The following is a 6,309-nucleotide window of genomic DNA, read 5'->3' as shown; positions in this document are numbered from 1 at the left end:
TAATTACAGTTGTTTTTAAATGTTCTATCAGAAAATTGTAACAAATGCTTTTGTCAGAGCTGAGTGGCTGAGTGTGGTTTTGATGATTGCTCGGCCACTCGGGAATGGGTTGTTTCTTGCCTTTTTGTGTGGCTTGTAATTGGTTTTAAATCTAGACATCTTGTATTAAATAGTAAAGACTGGGGTAGGGAGGCTGAGGCAGGAGAACGGCGTGAGCCCAGGAGGCGGAGCTTGCAGTGAGCTGAGATCCCGCCACTGCACTCCAGCCTGGGCGGCAGAGCGAGACTCCTTATCAAAAAAAAAAAAAAAAAAAGACTGCGGTAAATACTTTTTATGCCTAAAAATGGGCACTTCTTTTTTTTTTTTTTTTTTTTTTTTTTTTGCTAGACCCCAGTGGGTGTGGGGTTTCATCCATCTCTTGAGAAATGTGTTAGCATGCTTAGTTAACTTGTACTTTTTAAAGTAAAACTGTTTGGTTTTATTGGTTTGTGTTTTTAAAAATATGTTTCACCAAAACATTAAATATAATTGAATTGGAATATCCTTTGGTAAACCATAGACCTTTGTTTATTTATTTATTTATTTTAAGACGGAGTCTCGCTCTATGGCCCAGGCTGGAGTGCAGTGGCGGGATCTCTGCTCACTGCAAGCTCCACCTGCCGGGTTCACGCCATTCTCCTGCCTCAGCCTCCTAAGTAGCTGGGACTACAGGCACGCGCCACCACGCCCATCTAATTTTTTTATATTTTTAGTAGAGATGGGGTTTCACCGTGTTAGCCAGGATGGTCTCGATCACCTGACCTCGTGATCCACCCACCTCGGCCTCCCAAAGTGCTGGGATTACAGGCGTGAGCCACTGCCCCCGGCCCAACCATAGACCTTTGAACATACCGAAATGCCTGTGATATCATCTAATGAGACAGTTGCAATTTTCATTAAGTTTTCACTACCTATAAAGTTCTTTTACTTTTCAAAATACACTAGCTATAAAGAAAGTCATTGCAAGATATCCAGCCTGTGACAGACCTTAACTTTCTTCATCATTGGCCTTTAATTTTACTAAACACCAGTAAATTCCAGGAATTCTCAACTGGAAGCATTTTCCCTTTTTTTGATAATGATTAAGTCTCATATTAGGTTTAAACTAAGTTTACTTTTTTAAGAAAAACAATACACTTTATTCTGCAGAACAGTTTTAGGTTCACAGCAAAATGGAGTGGAGAGTACAGAGAATTCTCATACACCCCATGCCTCCACACACGCACCGCCTCCCCCATGATCAGTCAGCACCCTTCACCAGAGTGGTACACTTGTCACAACCAATTTACATGGATACATCTTTATCATCCAAAGTCTATAGTTTGCAACAGACTTTAATCTTGGCCTTGTACATAATACGGGTTTTGACAAAAGTGTAGTGACATGTATCCACCGTTATAGTATTATAACGAATAGTTCCAGTGCTCCAAAAACCCTCTGTGCTTTGTCTGTTCATCTCTCCCTCCTCCCTAACAAGTGTCAAATGCTGATCTTTTTACTGTCTCCAAAGTTTTGCCTTTTCCAGAATGCCATACACTTAGAATCAAAAGTACTTAGCCTTTTCAGATTGGTTTCTTTTACTTAGTAATGTCCACTTAGGGGTTCTTGATGTCTTTTCCTGGCTTGGGTAAGTCTCATCTTTTTAGATTGAATAATATTCCATTGTCTGGATATACCACAGATTATTTATCCATTCAGCTACTGAAGGTCGTCTTGATTGCTTCCACATTTTGGCAATTATGAATAAAACTGCCGTAAACATCTGTGTGCAGGTTTTTGTGTGGACCCAAGTATTAAACTCCTTTGGGATAATATCAAGGAATGCAATTGCTAAATCATCTGGTAAGAATATGTTTAGTTTTTTGTTTGTTTTTTTGATACGGAGTCTCGCTCCGTTGCCCAGGCTGGAGTGCAGTGGCGTGATCTCGGCTCAATGCAAGCTCCACCTTCCCGGGTTCATGCCATTCTCCTGCCTCAGCCTCCCCAGCAGCTGGGACTACAGGCGCCTGCCACCACGCCTGGCTAATTTTTTTGTATTTTTAGCAGAGATGGCATTTCACCGTGTTAGCCAGGTTGGTCTCGATCTCCTGACCTCGTGATCCGCCTGCCTCAGCCTCCCAAAGTGCTGGCATTACAGGTGTGAGCCACCGCGCCTGGCCTAGTTTTTTTAAAAACTGTCAAACTCTTTTCCAAAGTGGCTGTACTATTTTGCATTGCCTAGAAATGAATGAAAATTCCTGTTGCTTCACATCCTTTCCAATTTTTAGTGTTGTCAGTGTTTTGGATTTAAGCCATTCTAATAGGTGTGTAGTGGTATCTCACTGTTGTTTTGATTTGCAATTTCCAATGACATATGATGTTGTACATCTTTTCATAAGCTCATTTGCCATCTGCATATCTTCTTGGATGAGGCATCTTTTCTGGTCTTCTGCCCTTTTAAAAATCGGGTTGTTAGTTTTCTTATTGTTGAGCTTTAAGTGTCCTTTATATAACTCAGATAACAGTCCTCTATCAGACATGACTTTTGAATATACTTTGTTGTAGTTTGTGGCATGTCTTCTCATTCTCATAGTATCTATGGATTTTTTTTTTTTTTTTTTTTGGATGGAGTCTTGCTGTGTTGCCAAGGCCAGAGGGCAGTGGTGGTGTCTCAGCTCACGCAACCTCCACCTCCCGGGTTCAAGCAATTCTCCTGCCTCAGCTTCTTGAGTAGCTGGGACTACAGGTGCCGGCCACCACACCCAGCTAATTTTTATATATTTAGTGGAGACAGGGTTTCACCATCTTGGCCAGGCTTGTCTTGAACTCCTGACCTCAGGTGATCCACCCGCCTCAGCCTCCCAGAATTCTGGGATTACAGGCGTGAGCCACCGTGCACAGCCAGTTTTTAACTTTAATAAATTCTAGCTTACAAAATATTTCTTTCATTGGTGTTGTCTGAATATACCACGGTTTTTTTATTCAGCCTGTTAATGAAGGACATCTTGGTTTCTTCCATATTTTGGCAAATATGAATAAAGCTGCTATAAACATCTGTGTGAATGTATTTGTGTGCAAGTAAGTTTTCAACTCCTTTGGGTAAATAGCAAGGAGTGCAATTCCTGGATCATCTGTAAAGTCATCACCATTTCCATGGTCATCCAGATTTTCTCTGATGTTATCCTCTAGGATTTTATGGTTTTGCATGTTACATTTAGGTCTATAATCTACTCTGAGTTAATTTTTGCAAAGCTTATAAGGTCTTTGTCTAGGCTCATTTTCTCATGTTGTTTCAGTACCATTGTTTCAGTACCATTTGTTGCCAGTTGTTTCAGTACCATTTGTTGAGAAGGCTATTTTTTTCTCCATTGCATTATGTTTTCTCCTTTGCTGAGTTTAATTTTTATGCCCATGAACAAAATCCTCTTGTTCCTTCACAAAACTATTAACAGACCTTTTTTCATCCTTTTCGTCAAGGCCCAAGTAATTACAATTTCTCTTCAAAACCTCTCATAACTCCTGGAGGTTCTTCAGAGAGTTGAGCTTAGAAGAGACTTATTTAGCAAATGCAACTAACAGGGATGCTAATGTACTTAGTCCAGGTCAGAATTTCTTTTTTTCAGTAGCTGACATGTGTGCTTGACCCTTAACGTGGGTCTATAAATGCAGCACTGAGTTCATCAGTGGATCTGTAAGCTTTGGTGTTTTATTTCCCAAGAGCTCTATAGATGCTCCCCATTCCCTGAATTTTGTGCTGTAATGAAGGTGGACATGGCATTGTCGGTGCGACTGGGTCTCAGAGTTAGGTGGACTGCATGTGGGTTCGGGTTCTGCTATTCCCTGTAGGACCTTTCTACAAGTCACCTGTCTCCTCCAGGCCTCAGTTTCTTTTCAGTTTCTTTCTTTTTTTTTTTTTTTTTGAGACAGAGTCTCGCTGTCGCCCAGGCTGGAGTGCAGTGGCACGATCTCGGCTCACTGCAGGCTCTGCCCCCGGGGTTCACACCATTCTCCTGCCTCAGCCTCCCGACTAGCTGGGACTACAGGCACCCGCCACCTCGCCTGGCTAATTTTTTGTATTTTTAGTAGAGACGGGGTTTCACTGTGTTAGCCAGGATGGTCTCGATCTCCTGACATCCTGATCTGCCCACCTAGGCCTCCCAAAGTGCTGGGATTACAGGCGTGAGCCACCGCGCCCGGTCCTCAGTTTCTTTATCTGTAATGTTGGACTAGATTCTCTCTATCATCCTCTAGATCTCCAAAGTGAAGATAAAACTCCTGTTCTACTCAGGGAGTTTATATCTTCAAAGTGAAAGCTTCCTGGGGGAAATGAAGCTTTCTTTCACCAACATTAGAAATTAGTGGTTGAAGGCCGGGTGCGGTGGCTCACGCCTGTAATCCCAGCACTTTGGGAGGCCGAGGCGGGCGGATCACGAGGTCAGGAGATCGAGACCATCCTTGCTAACACCATGGAACCCCTTCTCTACTAAAAATACAAAAAATTAGCTGGGCGTGGTGGTGGGCGCCTGTAGTCTCAGCTACTTGGGAGGCTGAGGCAGGAGAATGGCATGAACCCCGGGGGGTGGAGCCTGCAGTGAGCTGAGATTATGCCACTGCACTCCAGCCTGGGCGACAGCGAGACTCTGTCTCAAAAAAAAAAAAAAAAAAAAAAAGAAATTAGTGGTTGAAAAATAGTATTTTTCAGTGTCTGTAAGTCTTGAAGTTATGTTTTGACAGAGTGACAAGAAAACAAATTAATGAAAGGCAGACAGATCTTCATGAATGAGAGTCAGAGAAAATATGAACATAACATATGACCCAGCATATAGTCTGTTCTCCCTGAATGAATAAAATGTAGGAGTTACTCCCTGGTTTACAAACCAAAATGTAAATCGGAAGTCCCATTTGAGAAGTGAAGTGGGACTTTTTAATTTTATTTATTCATTTATTTATTTAAGACAGAGTCTTGCTCTGTCCCCAGGCTGAGTGCAGTGGCGTGGTCTCGGCTCGCTGCAACCTCCACCTCCCGGGTTCAAACGATTCTCCTACCTCAGCCTCCCAAGTAGCTGGGATTACAGGTGTGCCACCATGCCCAGCTAATTTTTGTATTTTTAGTAGAGACGGGGTTTCACCATCTTGGCCAGGCTGGTCTTGAACTCCTGACCTCAGGTGATCCACCTGCCTCGGCCTCCCAAAGTGCTGGGATTACAAGTGTGAGCCACTGCACCTGGCTGGGACTTTAAAAGTATGTAAGATATATAGAGATATGATGAAGAGGGAGGTACGGAGCGAGAGAGAGAGTGTGTGGCTAGAACTTGAAGTTTTTTATTTTTATTTGAAGTTATATACTTTGGGAATAAACTTAGGTTTTCGTGCTATGCCGAGCTTGAGCAAGATGGCAAATGCATACATTGAGCTCTCTAATCATAACCTCAATATATGGATTCTTGTTCATTAAAATACTTTGCACCAGCAAATATGATTTCCAAAATTTGTGTTTTGGAGGTAATTAAGTAACTGTACAAAAATAAATGCTTTCCCCTCCTTTCCCCAGTGACTAAAAAATTTCCATACTTTTAAAATAATAAAAATAATGTATATATATTTTTTAATTTTGAAAGCAACTTAACTCTTTGCTTTTAGGAAACTGTAGATTAAGGTAACCCTTTGATCCCATGTGTACTAGGGATCCACAGGAATGTTCCTCAGCCCTGTGGCATGAGGTCTTTCTCAAAGTCCAGGCAGCTACACAGCATAGCCACGTCTCCTCTAATGCTGTCCTATGCTTCCTTTGCAGAGAGGACACACCTTCATCTCTATGTCTGTCTCACACCTTCCACCTTCTGGCTTAGAGCAAGACTCTCACCTTTGAGCCAGCCTGAGTTGGCTTTTAATATGCAAGCCATATCGGGAATTTGGTATACCCTTTTCTCCCTCAACAGAGCTCATCTTCCAACTCTATTATATTGTTGCGAGCTCAAAAATCTTATTGTGGGGCCTGGCGTGGTGGCTCATGCCTGTAATCCCAGCACTTTGGGAGGCTGAGGCAGGCAGATCATGAGGTCAAGAGATTGAGACCATCCTGGCCAACATGGTGAAACCCTATCTCCACTAAATACAAAAATTAGCCCAGTGTGTTGGTGTGCACCTATAGTCCCAGCTACTCAAGAGGCTGAGGCAGGAGGATCGCTTGAACCCAGGAGGTGGAGGTGTCCTGAGTCAAGATCACACCACTGCACTCCAGCCTGGTGACAGAGCAAGACTCTGTTTAAAAAAAAAAAAAAAAAAAAAAAG

Source organism: Hylobates moloch, unplaced genomic scaffold (genome assembly GCF_009828535.3).
Source record: "Hylobates moloch isolate HMO894 unplaced genomic scaffold, HMol_V3 SCAFFOLD_10, whole genome shotgun sequence".
Lineage (NCBI taxonomy): Eukaryota > Metazoa > Chordata > Mammalia > Primates > Hylobatidae > Hylobates > Hylobates moloch.
The sequence above is the reverse complement of the archived record's forward strand: the minus strand, read 5'-3'. Positions refer to the sequence as shown.